This window comes from Monodon monoceros, unplaced genomic scaffold (genome assembly GCF_005190385.1).
Source record: "Monodon monoceros isolate NGI ecotype Baffin Bay Population unplaced genomic scaffold, NGI_Narwhal_1 Super_Scaffold_16, whole genome shotgun sequence".
Classification (NCBI taxonomy): Eukaryota; Metazoa; Chordata; class Mammalia; order Artiodactyla; family Monodontidae; genus Monodon; species Monodon monoceros.
This window is the reverse complement of record NW_021703772.1, coordinates 111,733,393-111,749,648: the sequence shown is the minus strand read 5'-3', so window position 1 is coordinate 111,749,648 and position 16,256 is coordinate 111,733,393. Positions and strand designations below refer to the sequence as shown.

The following is a 16,256-nucleotide window of genomic DNA, read 5'->3' as shown; positions in this document are numbered from 1 at the left end:
CCTGTTGGGTGGTGAGCAGAGTGAGATCGGACTCGGTAACACACCCATCTAAGAATGGTCCCTTCTGGAGTTTTAAACTCTCAGACTTTTCCACACTGAGCCTCCAACAATTCGTCAGTTTCAGTTTAGGATTCTTACCCTGATACTAGCTCCCACAGAAGTTTCTATTCATGGGTTTCTGCTTTGGTGAGTTCTGATTCTCTGGATCTACTTGTGTGTCTCTCTGATTTATGGGTCAGCAATTTGCCCTGTGACCTCACTTCTCTAATGGATCTAAGAAGAGTTGTTGATTTTTGGTCCATTTAGTTTTTTACTTGTTAGGACACAGGGACAACTTTCAAGCTCCTGATATGCTAGATCAGAAACTGGATCTCTATAATTTCTCTCTCTTGTAGATATTTTCATTTTGTTCATATACTGATTTCCTGATTTCCTTTAGTTCTCTGTATGTGTTCCTATTTAGGTTATCAAGCTTAATCACTAAGACAATTGTTTCAAAGTGTTAGGTAAATTTGAAGCCTTTCTTTAGGGTCATTTTCTGGAGATTGATTTTGTTTCTTTGAATGGGTCATGCATCTGTTGAAAACTGGGCATCTGACAATCAGATACCTCTCCCAGTCTTTGCGGCCTTACTCTGTGCAGGTGTCAGTCCCCTAATCAGTGCATCATGAGGGCTCAGGGTCTTCTCAGGTGGTATACATCTTCCTTGGGCCTGTGTGTGTGCTTTTCCCCCTAATTCCTCTATGTACACAGTTGCTTTTCAAAATATCTTATGTCCCTAAGAGTCTCACCCTTCTTCTTCTCAGGGCCTTGAGTGTTCTATTGTGTTCCTCCACCCACAGTCTCTTGCCCCCAGGTGCCCACAGGTCAGAAATCCCCCTGAGGCTCTCCACGGTGCCCTGCACCACACTGCTATCATCAGCCTCCAATCTGATACCCAAACTAATCCACCATTCGTGTCAGCACTCTGAGTCAGGGGAGAAAAAACAGACCCTCCAATAGCCCCCAGAGAAGTCAGAACAGTGTAGACAACTTCCTTCCGCCGTAAGGGAGGGATTGGGAATTGACTTCCTCTGAGGTATGCCTGGGTGGGGGTGGGCAAGGGTGATCAAAAATGCCACAAAATTTTCGTTTGGAATGTTTTGAGTGCGGCTGTTTCTTGGTTGTGCGTTCAGTTGGCTGCTGCAGATCCTTAACTGGTTTCTAGAGTTCTCACAAAACTACTTAGGTCGGTATGATGTTTACTTGGTGTTTCTGTGGGGAAATGAGGGCCTGGAGCTTCCTACTCTTCTTTCTTCCTCACATAAACCAATATTATCTTTTGTACCTGGTAAAATTACATGATAATTTTGAGATTCATCTATTTTGTGATATTACTTGGATCAGTCATTCCTTCCTTTTTATTACTAATGTTCCATTGTATGAATATACCACAATTTGTTTATCTACTTTCCTAATTATATACTTTGAGTTGTTTTTAGTTTTTTGCTATTATGAATGAAGTTCATTAGAATATTCATGTACAAGTCTTTTTGTAGAGATAATTTTCATTTCTCTTAGGTAAATACATAGAAGTAGGATTACTGTACCATAGCATATATGTATATTTAACTTGATAAGAGACTTCCAAAGTAGTTTCTTCTTTGAAGTGTCCTATTTTTATTGGGTTGGCATTTTATTGTTGATCTGTAGGGGTTCTTTGTATATTGTGGATACAAGTCTTTTGTCAGTTATCTGTGTACCAAGACTGTCTTCCAGTCTGGCATTTCACTCTCTTAACATTGTCTTTAGATGAGAAGTTTAAAAATTTTTTTGGGGGGGGAGGTACGCGGGCCTCTCACCGCTGCGGCCTCTCCCGTTGCGGAGCACAGGCTCCGGACGCGCAGGCTCAGCGGCCACGGCTCATGGGCCCAGCCGCTCCGTGGCATGTGGGATCCTCCCGGACCGGGGCATGAACCCGTGTCCCCTGCATCAGCAGGCGGACTCTCAACCACTGTGCCACCAGGGAAGCCCGAGAAGTTTAAAATTTTTGACCAAATCATTTATCATTTTCTTTCTAAAGGTACTGACCAAAGAGGTTAATACATTTTCTGTTCTAAGACATCTTTTCCTACCTCTACCCTAAGGTTGTGAAATTATTCTCTATGTTTCCTTCTAGAAACTTTAGCTTTCACATTTAGGTCTATGATCCATATCAAATTAATTTTTGTGTATGATGTGGGCAAAGGGGTCAGTTTTTTCCACATAGTTATGCAATTACTTAGCACCATTAAAAAAAGACTTCCCTTTCTCCATTGAATTACTTTGGCATCTTTATTAAAAATCAACTGACTGTAGAGGTGTGGGCTTATCTTAGTCTGTTTGGGCTGCTATAACAGAGCCCATAGACTGGGTGGCTTATAAACTATAGAAATTTATTTCTCACAGAGTCTGGAGGCTGGGAAGTCCAAGAGCAAGGTGCTGGCAGATTTGGTGTCTGGTGAGAGCCCAGTTCCTGCTTCATGGACCTGTAACCTCACATAGTGTAAGAGATGAAGGCTTTCTCTGGAGTCTCTTTTCTATATGCTCTAGTCCCATTTGTGAGGGCTCTATTCTCATTACCTAATCACCTTCCAAAGCCCCCACTTCTAAATACCAACCCATTGGGGGTTAGGTTTCAACATATGAATTTTGGGAAGACACAAACATTCAGTCTATAGCAGGGATTATTTCTTACTATTCTGTTCCATTGATTTATTTGTGCATCCTTAGCCAAGACTATGCTATTTTAATTACTGTGGCTTTGTAAAATTGGTATTACTTCTTCCTTAAATGTTTTATAGAATTCACCAGTGAAGCTATATAACCTTGGAGATTTTCTTTATAGGATGGTTTTAAATTACAGATTCAACTGTTTTCTTCTACCAATATAGGACTATTCAGATTTTCGATTTTTTTCTTGTGTCATTTTTGGAAAGTCATATTTTTCAGGAAATCTATTTCTTCTGAATAAGTACATTTATTGCTATGAAGTTATTCATACAATACTTTTTATACCCTTTTATTTTGGTAAGAAACTATTGGTATCACCCTTTTTATTTCTGTTGTTGGTAATTTATGTTTTTCTAAAAACAATTTTGCTAGGGTGTAACAATTCTATTACTTTTTTAAAAAAGCCAGTGTTTGCGGGGAGGGAGGGATTCTCTTTCTATTTTTCTTTTTTTTGAAGTATAGTTGATTTACAATATTATGTTAGTTTCAGGTGTACAGCAAAGTGATTGAGTTATCTATCTATCTCTCTCTATATATATTCTTTTTCAGATTTTTTTCCATTATAGGTTATTGTAAGATATTGAATATAGTTCCCTGTGCTATACAGTAAGTCCTTGTTGTTTATCTATTTTATATGTAGTAGTGTGTATCTGTTAATTCCAAACTCCTAATTTATTCCTGGGGGAAGGGGTGGATTTTCTTATTTGTTCATCTGTTTTCTAGTTCATTAACCTCTGGGTTTTTAAAAATATTTATTTATTTAGGCTGCACTGGGTCTTAGTTGCGGCATGCGGGATCTTCGTTGCGGCACGTGAACTCTTAGTTGCAGCATGCGGGCTTCTTAGTTGTGGCATGTGAACTCTTAGTTGCAGCATGCGTGTGGGTTCTAGTCCCTTGACCAGGGATCGAACCCGGGCCCCCTGCATTGGGAGAACAGAGTCTTACCCACTGGACCACCAGGGAAATCCCTGACCTCTGTTCTTATCTTTATTATTTCTTCACTTGTACTTTCTTTGGATTTAATTTGCTTCTGTTTTTCTAACATTTTTGAGGTAGAAGTTTAGATAATTGGTTTTAAACTTTTCTTGTTTTCTGCTATATGTATTCGGTGTACTAACTTTCTCTTTGAGCATTCATTTAGCTGCATCTCACAAATTTTGATGTTATTTTTTCATTATTTCATTAGTTCAACATATTTTCCAGTTTCCATTGTGATTTCTTCTTTGATCAAAGGAATATTTAGATGTGTATTATTTAGTTCTCTAATATTTGGGCATTTAAAAAGTTATCTTTTGTTACTTCAGTTCAATTTCGTGGTGATCAGAGGAAGTTCTGTATGATTTCAACCCTTTGAAATCTATTGAGACTTGTTTTACTTCCTAACATATGTTATATTTTGTGCATGATATTTGAAAAATTTAATTCTTCTCAGTAATACCTTGAGGATTCAGTATAAAGATTTTAAACATCTTTCATCAAATACAACGTATTCTGTATTTTGTTTTGTGAGGGTTAAGGGCAAATAGGTCAATTGCTTTTAACTTTTTTCTGCATCTTTACTTATTTTGGTGTCTGCCTGTTCTATCGATTACTAAGAGAGGGGTGTTCAATCTCTAATTATGACTGTGCATTTGCCTATTTCTTCTTCTGGTTCTATCAATTTTTGCAAAGTATTTCAAAGCTTATTTGGTTGCATACACACTAAAAATTGTCATTTTTTTCTGAATTAATTGATCCATTTATGTTTACCAAATGTCCCTTTTAATTTCTGGTCACACTCCTTGTCTTGAGGTCTACTTTGAATGTTTATTTATTTATTTATTCATTTATTTATTTATTTGGCTGCACCGTGTCTCAGTTGCGGCTCGCGGGATTTTCCTTGCGGCATGCGGGATCTTTAGTTGTGGCATGCGAACTCTTAGTTGTGGCATGTGGGATCTAGTTCCCTGACCAGGGATCAAACCCGCCCCCCTGCACTGGGAGTGCAGAGTCTTAGCCACTGGACCTCCAGGGAAGTCCCTTGAGATCTACTTTGATATTAATATAGTCACCCCAACTTTCTCGGGATTGGCATAGGCATGGTAGATGGTTTTTCATCTTTTAAAATTTCAACCACTTTGTGTCCTTATATTTAAAGTATGTCTCTTTTAAACAGCCTTATATTTAGGTTTTGTTTTCATCCAATGTGACAATTTCTTTGGAGTGTTTAGTTCATTTACATTTAATGTAATTACTAATATGGTTGGATTTAAGCCTAACAGCTTGCTTTTCATTACTGTTTGTCCTGTGTGCTTTTTGCTCCTCCTTTGCTGCTTTCTTCAGATTTATATCTTAGCATTCCATTTTATTTCCTCTCTTGGATTTTTTTTTTTTTTTTTTTTGGCTGTGTTGGGTCTTGCTTGCTTGCCCATGGGCTTTCTCTAGTTGCCCCGAGTGGGGGCTACTCTTCGTTACAGAGCGCAAGCTTTCCACTGCGGTGGCTTCTCTTGTTCTCTTGCGGTGGGCTCTAGGCGCGTGGGCTTCAGTATCTGTGGCTCGAGGGCTCTAGAGCGCAGGCTGAGTAGTTGTGATGCATGGGCTTAGTTGCTCCACAGCATGTGGGATCTTCCCGGCTCAGGGCTCGAACCTGTGTCCCCTGCATTGGCAGGCGGACTCTTAACCACTGCGCCACCAGGGAAGCCCGGATATTTTTTAATTGCTTATTTTTTATTAATTGCTCTAGGATTATGATATTTAAAAATTATCATAATATACCTTGAATTTGTATTTCAGCCCTTCACCTACAGTATAAAAGAAACAGGAAAACAAACAAAAACAAACAAAAAAACCCAACCCTTCGGAATCTAACTTTGAGACTCAGCCCTGGGCAGAGAGATGCAATATTTCTGATTGAAAATGTGTGGGCTGGCTCGGAACCAGAAAGTCACTCAAAACCCATGTTTTGCAGGAGTGTGAGGGACCTCCAGGAGCTTCTAGAAAAAGTGGTCTCTGAATATTTAGACAACTGATAGATTCTGGTTTAGTCAGGATCCATTTTCTGCAACATTTTGAATCATCTGGGGGACAGCCAGGAGGTAATCAAACTTCTTGTGGTTTTCAGTACCCGCTGCCCATCTTTATTGCTCTCCCTTACAACTCGGCGGGGGGCGGGGAGAGTGTAGTTTAGGGAAATTTTTCTCCTAAGCATGTTAGTGACAAGCTCACTCCACTCGGCGATTCCATAAGACGTGTTGTTTATTTGGCCTCTCAAGATTGTGTTTTGGGGCTAGTTCGTCAGGACTTCTTGTCAGCCATTCCCACAAGCCTGCGCACGCCCTTGCCCCCGGCCCAGAGGGGAGATGCGATCACCGCAGGGGCCATACCGGGTCATTTTCTCCCAGCTGGCTCGTTTCCGGCGGCGTGTCCCAGTCGCACCCGGCTCCAGCCCGCGGAGCGCAGGTGTGCGCACCTCCTCCCTGGCTGTGGGGCGCCAGGCCAGCCCGCCTGGGTGTCCCCCCAAGTCCCTTCTGCAGCTCATCTCACCCGCCGCCCTGACCCTGTGGGGCCCCGGGACAGGGTGCGCACCCCCCGCTCTTTTTACGGCCCAAAGCGGGCAGCTTCCACGGGGAAGCGCCCCCACCCCCCCGCCCCCGCGGTCCCAGGCACAGCTGAGGTCGCCGAAGCCGGCAGGTGGCCCTGGAGGCTCTCTTCCCTGGGGAGCGTTTTCTGCGGCCGGAGGGGAGCGCGGCCCGGCATACTGCCGGACTGCGGGGTCGGGGGAGGGAGCTAGGCATGGAGGAGCGGATGGACTGGGCTGGAGAAGGAGCGCGGAGGGAGGAGCGCTGGGAGGAAGGGGCCGAGCCGGGAGAGCCCCCGCCCCGGGAGGAAGGGGAGGAGGCCGGGTGTTTCCTGGAGCATTCCCGACCCGCCTCGGTGACTCATTCGGCCGGGAAACTCCCAGGGCCCGCCCGGGACCCCAGAGCCGCCGCCGCGGACCAAGGTGAGGAACGCTGCCGCTTCCGCCCCACCCCGCCGCCCAGGTGGGATCCGGACCTCGCTCGAAACCTGGCCGGGAGGGAGCTGGAAGGCCGCGGTGCCGGGCCGGGGCCCCACGAGCGGCCGGGACTTGGACCTCGGCCGCGCGGCCTCCCCGGCTGCGCCGCCTCCCAGGATGGCCCTGGCCACCGCGCTCCGGCCCGGGAGTCGCGGACCCCTGCCCCAGCGCCCCCGGCACGTGGCGAAACTCCAGTGGGGACGGGGTACATTGGGGTTTTGCAGTTATTGTTGGAAAGCAAGGAGCAGGCGGTTTGCGCTGAGGTCGTGCATTGTGCCCCTCTCTGAGGGAAGGAGGGAGACTCTGGCCGAGCGAGACCATTTTGCAGATTCTTGGAGAGAGGAGTTTGGGGCTTTGTTAAGGAGCCGAGATTGTTACTTGGGCAGCGCGGTTCAGTATAGCCAGACTAAATTGTCTATTTCAAGCCTGAAATGCGTGCTCCTAATTCTCAGTGCTTGGTGGGCGGGAGAAAAGGGCGGAAGAGTAATTTGGCAATGGGGCTTAAGGAGCGTTTTCTAAGCCGAGAGAGGTGTCCGGACCACGTCCACTCTAGTGTCAGGTCTGAACGGCAGGATAGCGTTGCTTATGAAGCCCCGTGTTGGACGGTCTGCGCTTCTGTGGGAGACCTGGGAGTTTCCCTTTACAGGAGAGGAGGGTGCTGTGCGCCTCGCCGCACAGTGCTTGGCCGAAGCTGGTGAGCCCGGTGGTATTTCTTGGCCGTTATCGACGTGATTCCGTCAATGATCCGTGATTGAATCAGCAGTGATTCCCCTTGCCTAGCTCAGGTTGCTGTTCATGACAGCTCACCAGCGGCTGCAGTGGCTCGGGACTCGTGCTGGAAGATCCTGCCCGGGCCGCTCGGCTGGGGCGCCGGCCTGTGACGGTGCGCGCCGGTGCCTGCCGTCCCTTCTCCCTGAAGGCCCTTCGAGGTTTTCCGAGTAAAGCGCAGATCTACACGCACGGAGCCCGAAGAAAACATTCAGGGCCACGGCAGCTTTGCGTTTGTGGGAATTCAGTTAGGAAGGTGGTGCCAACGCTGCCTTCGCGCAGCGGCATCATCTCTGTGCCAGAGGCGAACCAGGGAAATGTGGTGGCAGACATTTCCTGTATTAATACACACATTTGTGTGCTCATAGGTCGCCCAAAGAAGAGTTAGCCCCCAAGTGTTTTTGTTTTGTGTTTACTTAAATTTATTTTTAAGTTTACACATAGTAAGATTCACTTTGTGGGGTACAGTTCAGTGAGTTTTAACAAATGCTTAGTGTAGTGTGACTCCCACCACAGTCAAGATACAGAACAGTTTTATCACCCCGCTGAACTCCTTCTTCCTGTCCCTTTGTAGGCAACCCCATTCCCAACTCCTGACCCCTGATCTGTTCTCCATTCCTACAGTTTTGCTTTTTCCAGAATGTCATATGTGGTTTTTGAGTCTGGTTAGTTCACTTAGCATAATGCGTTTGCGATTCATCCATACTCTAGTTTGTCCCTGGGGTAAAGACATTAAAGTTTAGAACTTGTACCATAGGGTACAACCTGAGCCATTCAAATAACACTTTTGAGTCATGAGAAAAATTACAGAACTTCAGCTAATTAAAAAATTCAAACAGTACTCAGCTACATATACTAAAAGTGAAATTCCCTCAGTACTTCTATCTTGGTATGTACCCTTTTCTGTGCATACACATAGGTTTTGTTTGTGTGTGTTCTTTTTGTAACATAATGAGATTATACTGCATGTAGCATCATACCTTTTCACTTAATGATCTCGGATTATTTAAAGATGTTGGAAATCTTAACATGTTGGCACATACAGTATATATACACATGGATAGCCTTCATTCCTTTTAATGGCTGTATATAGTGTAGCTGCATCACAATTTATTTAATCAACCACCTGTTAATTGACATTGTTATTTTACGTTTGTCACCCCCATAGTCAATGCTTGTGTGTATATCTTTATGTATATACTCAAGTTTATCGTTCTGGAAGTAAATTAGGGTCTAAATAATAGCTAACATTCCTTGAGTACTTACTTTGCTCCAGCATCGTTCTAAGCCAGGGCTACTTTTCCTGTAAAGGTCCAGATAGTGACTACTTACAGCTTTGCAGGCCGTATGGTCTCTGTCACAGCCTCCCCAGTTGCACTGTTGCAGCAGAAGTCGGCACAGACAGTCTGTAATGAATGAGTATGGCTGTGCCCCAGTAGGACTTTGCTTGTAGAAGCAGACCACGGGCTGTAGTTCGCTAACTCCTGAGTGCTCTACATACTAATTATTCTCACGACCCTCAGAGGTGGGTGCAATTATTACTCCCACTTTATGGATGAGGAAACTGACCAAGAGGTGAAGTATGTGCCTAAAGTTACATGCCTGGTAAGTGGCAGAGCCAGACTTTGAATCCAGCCGTCTGACTGCACACTCATAAGTTAAAAATTAGAAAGAAGCACGGGCTTCCTTGGTGGCGCAGTGGTTGAGAGCCCGCCTGCCGATACAGGGGACCACGGGTTCGTGCCCCGGTCCGGGAAGATCCCACATGCTGCCGAGCGGCTGGGCCCGTGAGCCATGGCCGCTGAGCCTGCGCGTCCAGAGCCTGTGCTCGGCAACGGGAGAGGCCACAACAGTGAGAGGCCCGCGTACCTCAAAAAAAAAAGAAATTAGAAAGAAGCTGTCAGTAATGCCTTCTGCAAAATGTTAGACCCTAGGACCTGACCCTCACACACCTATTGAATCACTTACCGGCGATTTTTTGAAGGCACTGTGCTTGCTCAGGTACCACTCCAGGAGCACCTGCCTCCACTCCCCAGGTGGGCCAGTGTTCCCTCAGTCTGTGTGACAGTCTGAGTCCTGGCTTTTGATCTGCGTTTCACTAGCACCGGTTTATAGAGGGGTCAGCTCAGTCAGTGCCTGGGGTTGCCCACTAGCCAGTGGGAAGAAAGATACATTTTGGCAGGTGTGATCAAGTTGGGTCTTGGCAAATCTACTGCTTTGACTGTTGTTGATGTCTGCTGTATGTTCACCTGAGCCCCGGTGGGTATGTTGCTTGGACTACCTTCGAGCATTTTTCTTCTTTGGTGTCATGGGAAAAGCACCTGTTAGGTTGTGATGAAGATCAAATGAGGTGTAATATATATAGGAAATGTACTGTATAAGGGGCTGTTACTATTCGTGCTATGTTTTCTAAAGCTTTTATATAACTAACCAGTCCTAGCTACTCATTGTTTTTGTAACCAAAATAAGTATAGCATGGGTTAACCACATCTATGTAATTTTAAAACTTTATTTTAGCCAGGGCGGTAAGGTCAGAAAAATAAATAAAAGGCGGATTGGAAAGAGATAATAAAATTGTCCCTTTTTGCAGATGGTATCTACATAGAAAATCCAAGGAATCTATGAAAAAACTATTAGAACTAGTAGGTGAAGTTTAACAAGGTCACAAAATGCAGTCAACATATGTAAGTCAATCTTATTTTATATACTAGCAATGTGCAATTAGAAAGTGAAATTTTAAAAAATACCACTTTCAGCAGCTTCAAAAAATCAAATACTTACATATAAATTTAATAAACCACATGCAGGATCTATATGCTGAAAACTACAAAATGCTGATGAATGAATCATAGATCATGTAAATAAATGGAGAGGCACATTGTGGTCATGGGTTGGAACACTCAACATAGTAAAGATGTCAGTTCTCTCCAAATTGATCTATAGATTTAACACAATTCCAATCAAATACTGCAGCAAAAAAATATTTTAACTTTATTGATGTATAATGTACATACTATAAAATTTACCTACTTCAAGTGGGCAGTGATTTTTAGTAGATTTACGGAGTTGGGCAGCAGCACCATAACCCAGTTTTGGAACATACGGATCTCACCCCAGTAAGATCGCTCATGACCTTTCACAGTTAATCCCCATTCGTAGGCCCTATTCCAGCTAATCACTAATTTGCTTTCTTTTATAGATTTGCCGTTTCTGGACATTTAACATAAACGAAAGTGTACAATTTGTGGGCTTTATGTGTGGCTTCCTTCACTTAGCATAATGTTTTTGGAGTTTATCCCTGTTCTAGTATGTACCAGCATTTCATTCCTTTTTGTTGCATTGTATTCCGTTGTAGGGATGTATCACGTTTTGTTTAACCATTCATTAGATCCATTTTTTGCCTGTTATGAATAACTGCTGCTATGAAGACTCATGTACAAGTCTTTACGTGGGCATATGTTATAATGTCTTTTGGATAGAAGTCTAGAAGTGTTCTTGCTGGGTCATAAGATATTTTTATTAGAAGTCTCAGGAGGATGTTTTTTTTGTGTGTGTGTGTGGTATGCGGGCCTCTCAGTGTTGTGGCCTCTCCTGTTGCGGAGCACAGGCTCCGGACGCGCAGGCCCAGCGGCCATGGCTCACGGGCCCAGCCGCTCCGCGGCATGTGGGATCCTCCAGACCGGGGCACGAACCCGTGTCCCCTGCATCGGCAGGCGGACTCCCAACCACTTGCGCCACCAGGGAAGCCCAGGAGGATGTTTTTATAGATAAAAGACAAACTGACTCTAAAATTTATATGAAGGGGAAAATAAACTGGAATATCTGAAAAAAAAAGATTCAAAAATAAATTGGGGAAATCACCTTGCCTGATTTTTTTTTTTACTATAATAAAATATAAATAACCCAAAATTTACCATTTTAACCATTTTAAGTGTATAGTTTAGTAGCATTAAGTTGTACAGCCATTACCACTATCCATCCCCTAAACTTTTTCTTCATCCCAAACTGAACCTCTGCACTTATTTATTTCATTTTCTTGAAATATAGTTGATGTACAGTGTTTCAGGTGTACAGCAAAGTGATTCCGTTTTGTATATATACACATATATATACACATACATACACACATATCTGTTCTTTTTCAGATCTTTTCCATTATAGGTTATTATAAGATATTGAATATAGTTCCCTGTGTTATACAGTAGGTCCTTGTTAATATATTTTATATATAATAGTATCTGTTAATCTCAAATACCCAATTTATCCCTCCCCCCACTTCCCCTTTGGTAACCATAAGTTTGTTTTCTATGTCTGTGTCTGCACCCACTTAAACACTAACTCCCCATTCCCTTATTCCTGCAGCTCTTGGTAGCAACCATTCTACTTCCTGTCTATGAACATGACTATTCCAGACACCAATTAAGCATTGCTATGAACATGGTAATTCAATGTTTAATTTCTTTGAGCAGTTGTCATACTGTTTTCCATAGCAGCTTCACCAGCCTTTATGTGTACCAACAATGCACAAGGGTTCCAGTTTCTTCACATCCTCACCAACACTTGTTATTTTCTGTTTTTTTTTTTTTTTTTTTTAATAATAACCACCCTAATGGGTGTGAAGTAGTGTCTCATTCTGGTTTTGATTTACATTTCCCTAATGCTTAACGGTGTCAGTCATCTCTTCATGTACTTATTTGCCATTTGTGTATCTTCTTTACAGAAATGTCTATTCAAATCCTTTGTCCATTTTTTAATCATGTTGTTTGTTTTTTTTACTGTTGAGTTGTAGGAATTCTTTATATATTTTGGATAACAATCCCTTATCAGATATATGATTTGCAAATATTTTCTCGTGGGTTATCTTTTCATTCTCTTGTCCTTGGGTGCACAAAGGTTTTTAATTTTCATGACCAGTTTATCTACTTTTTCTTTTGTTGCTAGTGCTTTTGGTGTTATATCCAAGAAATCATTGCCAAATCCAGTGTCATGAAGAATTTCTCATATGTTTTCTTTTAAGAGTTTTATAATTTTAGATCTTCTGTTTAGCTTTTTGGTTCATTTGAGTTAATTTGCATATATAGTGTAAGGTGATGGTCCAATTTAATTCTTTTGCATGTGGATATCCAGTTTTCCCAGCACCATTTGTTAAAAAGACTGTCCTTTCTTCAGTGAATGGTCTTGACACCCTTGTTGAAAATCATTTGACCATATATACAAGGGTTTATTTCTGGGCTCTTTATTGTTTCATTGGTCAATGTGTCAGTCTTTATGCCAGTACCACACTATTTTGATTACTGTAGCTTTATAGTAAGTTTTGAAATCAGTAAATGTGAGACCTCCAGCTTTGTTGTTCTTTTTCAAGATTGTTTTTGCTATTCTGGGTCTTTTGAGATTCCCTGTTAATCAAGGTGGGTTTTTCTATTTTTGCAAAAAATGCTTTTGGAATTTTGAAGGGGGTTACATTGAATCAGTAGATGGCTTTGGATTATATTGTAAATTTTCTTTTTTTTTTTGACTGCCCCGTGTGGCTTGCAGGATCTTAGTTCCCTGACTAGGGATCAAACCCAGGCCCGTGGCAGTGAGAGTGTGGAGTCCTAACCACTGGACTGCCAGGGAATTCCCTATATTGTCATCTTAATAATATTAAGTCTTCCAGTTCATGAACATGGAATATCTTTCCGTTTGTGTCTTTAATTTCTTTCAGCAGTGTTTTGTGATTTTTAAAATTTATTTATTTTATTTATTTATTTTGGCTGCGCCGGGTCTTATTTGCAGCATGCAGATCTTCGTTGCGGCGTGCATGCGGAACCTAGTTCCCTGACCAGGGATCGAACCCAGGCCCCCTGCATTGGGAGCGCAGAGTCTTAACCACTGGACCACCAGGGAAGTCTGTGTTTTGTAATTTTTAGTGTATGAATCATTCATCTCCTTGGTTAAATTTATTCTTTTTTTGTTTGTTTGTTTGCGTCGGGTCTTCATTGTGGCATGTGGGTTTTCTTTCTCTAGTTGCGGCTCACGGGCTCCGGAGACCCTGGGCTCTGTAGTTTGCAGCACATGGGCTCTCTCGTCGAGGCCCGCGAGCTCAATAGTTGTGGCGCCCAGGCTTAGCTGCCCCGCGGCATGTGGGATCTTAGTTCCCCAACCAGGGCTCGAAACTGTGTCCCCTGCTTTGGAAGGCAGATTCTTTACCACTGGACCACCAGGGAAGTTCCTAAATTTATGCTTAAGTTTTTTTTTCTTTTTGATGCTATTGTAAATGGAATTGTTTTCTTAATATTCTTTTTGGAATATTCATTGCTAATGTATAGAAATGCAGCTGATTTTTGTGTGTTGCTTTTGTATCCTGCAGCTTTGCTTAATTCATTTATTAGCTGTAACAGGTTTTTTTGTGGTTTTTTAGGATTTTCTACATATAAGATCATGTTCTCTGTGGTTTCATGTATTCTGAGGTTGTTTCATTAGGTGAATATGTTAATAGTTGTTACATCTCACTGGTGGAGTGACCATTTTGTCATAATGTTTCTAGTGACAATTTTTGTTTTCAAGTCTATTTTGTCTAATATTTATCTAATATTAGTATAGCTACTTCTGGCCACTTTTGGTTTCTCTTTGCACGTTATATCTTTTCCCATCCTTTTCGTTTCACCCTCCTTGTATCTTTGAATTTAAAATTTGTCTCACAGCATGTTTTTTTAATCCATTATATCAATGTCTGCCTTTTGATTGTCTATTCCATTTACACGTAATGCAGATAACTTATATGGTAGGATTTACATTTGCCATTTTGTTATTTGTTCTTTTTGTATCTGGAGACCCTTTGGCCATAAGTGAGGGGCTTAGGGACAGAGCTTACACTCTGTAGGAGCCAGTAGAGAACATAGCACCATGAATGGGGCTTAAACATGGCAACTCTGGCCTGAATTCAGGCTATCTAATAAGATTTCAGAGCACTCCAGGGATAAGATTTGCATTTATATGAACTTTCTGTGTTAAAGGCCTCTCAGAACATGGTCTGAAGAACATAGGGATGTGTTTTTTACCTTTGTGTTGGTCTGAGCCTGGTGTGCACTTGTGCTCTTCAGCAGAAGCTCGTTGAGCATTCATTTACCTGGGTGTGCCCCCATCCAACTTCATGACTGCCTCACCTCCACACAAGGCTGTGGGGACAGAAATCACAGGCCTTGAACTGTGGCTTTCACATGTTTTAGTTGTGAATAAGACAAATGGACAGTGATAGCTACTGTGACTTTTGAAACAAGCATATTTGTGATTTGTATTTATATCTCAGATACTTCACTGGCCAAGGTTGTCAGGCCCTGTTCTTCACTCTCTCGGGGGAATTTTGTTCCACAGGAGAGAAAAACCAATGCCTAGAGAGCAGTGAGTTTCATCTTGGAACCTGATTTGACAGCCAGAATTTTACGTTCAGAGCTAGCATGGCCATTCCTTGTGCCTGTGTTGTCCTGGCCAGGACTGGGGTGGCGGGGGAGGGTGGGCGATGATTCATCCTTGAAGATACTCACAGAAGGAGGTACACTTTGCTCTGAAGAACCACACCGCCCCAAGTCAGAAGTGGTGATGAGGATTTGCATTATATTTAAATCCCTATCTAAAGCTTGACCTACTCAAGCTGTTCCATTTTAAAGAATTTTCGTCTTTTTCCACAAATCCTGCTTGGAAGGACCAGTCTCCATAAAACCAATGAGCTTTAAAACCACCTGGACTCTTGACTGATTGGGGCTGTCTGTCCCCAGGGGTCATAGAATAACTAAGTGTGTTAAATCAAGCAGACCTGTGCATGTGCATGATAATTTCACAGATTCTGGAGAGTAAAGTTTTGCTCCTGCCCTGGAGACCACGCTGATAAGGGTTTTGTACATGCAAGTTGGGTTTCTTCCTTTGCTTTGATTGAGGTGGGGGTGTGTGTATTAGGATTCTCCAGAGAAACAGAACCAATAGGGTATGTTTATATATACAGAGAGATTTATTTTAAGGAATTGGCTCACGTGACCATGGAGGCTGGCAATTCTGAATTCAGAGTAGGCAGGCTGAGACCCAGGAAGAGTTGATGTTGCAGCTTGAGTCCAAAGGCCCTCTGGGGGCAGAATTCAAATCCAAAGAGGACCTCGGTTTTTTTCTCTTAAGGTCTTCAACTGTTTGGACGAGGCCCACCCACACTATGGAGGGTCATCGCCTTTACTCAGAGTGTGCCCATTTAAATGTAAATCACACCTAAGAAATACCTGCACAGCAGCATCTAGACTAATGTTTGACCAAAAACTGGATTATACCATAGCATAGTCAAGGTGACACATAGAATTAATCATCATAGGAGGTAGTTTTTCTTTTGTATTTTAATTTGCATTTTCGGTAGTTGCCTCTTCCAACAAAGATTGGCTTCAAGATAAGCCCCATGCAAAGGGTGGAAAGGGATCTTGGGGGGGATCCCTGCCCTCTGGAACTGCCAGCTGAGCCAGGGAAGAATCAACACTGCCTACCCTCCCTCCACCAGGAAGAGGGAACACATCCTTCCACATGGCACTGCCAGACCTTGCACACAAGCACTGAGAGGCTGTGACCCTCTCAGTGGCCACAGATGGCCCCAGGTAGACCAGAGGTGGATACAGCAGAGTTAGTTCACTCCGGGAAGCCTCTGCCAGGATGGCTGAGGTCTGGGGCAGCTGTCATGGAAGATGTGACTTCC

General features: G+C 43.0%; 1 protein-coding gene across 3 annotated transcripts in view; it reads left to right on the top strand.

Annotated features, from left to right (window-relative positions):
- Window positions 1-6,644: 6,644 nt before the first annotated feature.
- The window catches only part of CYFIP1 (cytoplasmic FMR1 interacting protein 1), a 94,166-nt gene continuing 84,554 nt past the window's right edge, over window positions 6,645-16,256 (top strand). The window contains exon 1 of one of the 3 annotated variants that reach the window (XM_029225406.1): window positions 6,645-6,730. The gene's annotated coding sequence lies outside the window, so the exon portion shown is untranslated. The remainder of the gene's footprint in view (window positions 6,731-16,256) is intronic. The other 2 variants (XM_029225404.1, XM_029225405.1) reach the window with 2 other exon arrangements.